Here is an 829-nt window from a genome sequence, read left to right as displayed (position 1 = left end):
GGCCACGTTATCCCCGGCCCTGCCCTTGCCCTGCCTCACCAGGCTCCGGCCTGAAGTCCACCGTGGAGAGGGTCGGACCGGCATCCTCACCTCGGGGGTCCCTGGGGACCGAACTGGACGAGCCTGGCCGTGGGCGAGAGTCCGGGGACCGTGGGGACTTTGGGGCAGGCCAGGCGCAGCTTTTCCCCCGGCACCTCGCTCACCCTGCCGGGACCTGGGGAAGAGCGAGTGGCAAGGGTGTCTGTGTCCTGCTGCGTGGTTTTGGGTGGGGACATGAGGGCCCAGCGCTTCCCATGGCCACACCGAAGCCGGGGAGGTCGCCGCAACAGTTCCCACCAGGACACACAGCTGGCCTTAGGCCCCGAGATGGGGCCCTGGGGTGGTTCCCAGGCAGGGTGGGACTGGTCCCAGTTGGGGAAGGCGTGGGTCCCCCTCGTGTCCCGGCCGATGCAACTAACCGAGCAGGGGAAAACGCTGCCCCATCCTCTGGCTGTTCCCTGCCGGATCCTACCCCAGCCCCTGCAAATTCCCCATCCCTTTGAATCTGCCGGCAGGATGTCTACATGCTTCTGCCGTGGCTTCATCGCTGGCTGTTAGACCCATATTTGGTAGTGATAATTGTTTACTCCCTTCTTTCTCTCCGAGCTTCGCTGCTGAGAAGGGGAGGGCACATATTTTTGGGATCTTTAGTTTTGCCAAAAGCTGTGAGTTGCCCAGTAAAGGGTTCAGACTACCTGTCTCTCCCTGGGTCATAGGGTGAAAGCACCCAAGTGCTAAGTGAATCTGTGATGGTGCATAGGAAGCACCAGTCAGGCATTCCGTTTCCTTT

This window comes from Geospiza fortis, unplaced genomic scaffold (genome assembly GCF_000277835.1).
Source record: "Geospiza fortis unplaced genomic scaffold, GeoFor_1.0 scaffold174, whole genome shotgun sequence".
Taxonomy (NCBI): Eukaryota; Metazoa; Chordata; class Aves; order Passeriformes; family Thraupidae; genus Geospiza; species Geospiza fortis.
This window is presented reverse-complemented; position numbering follows the sequence as displayed.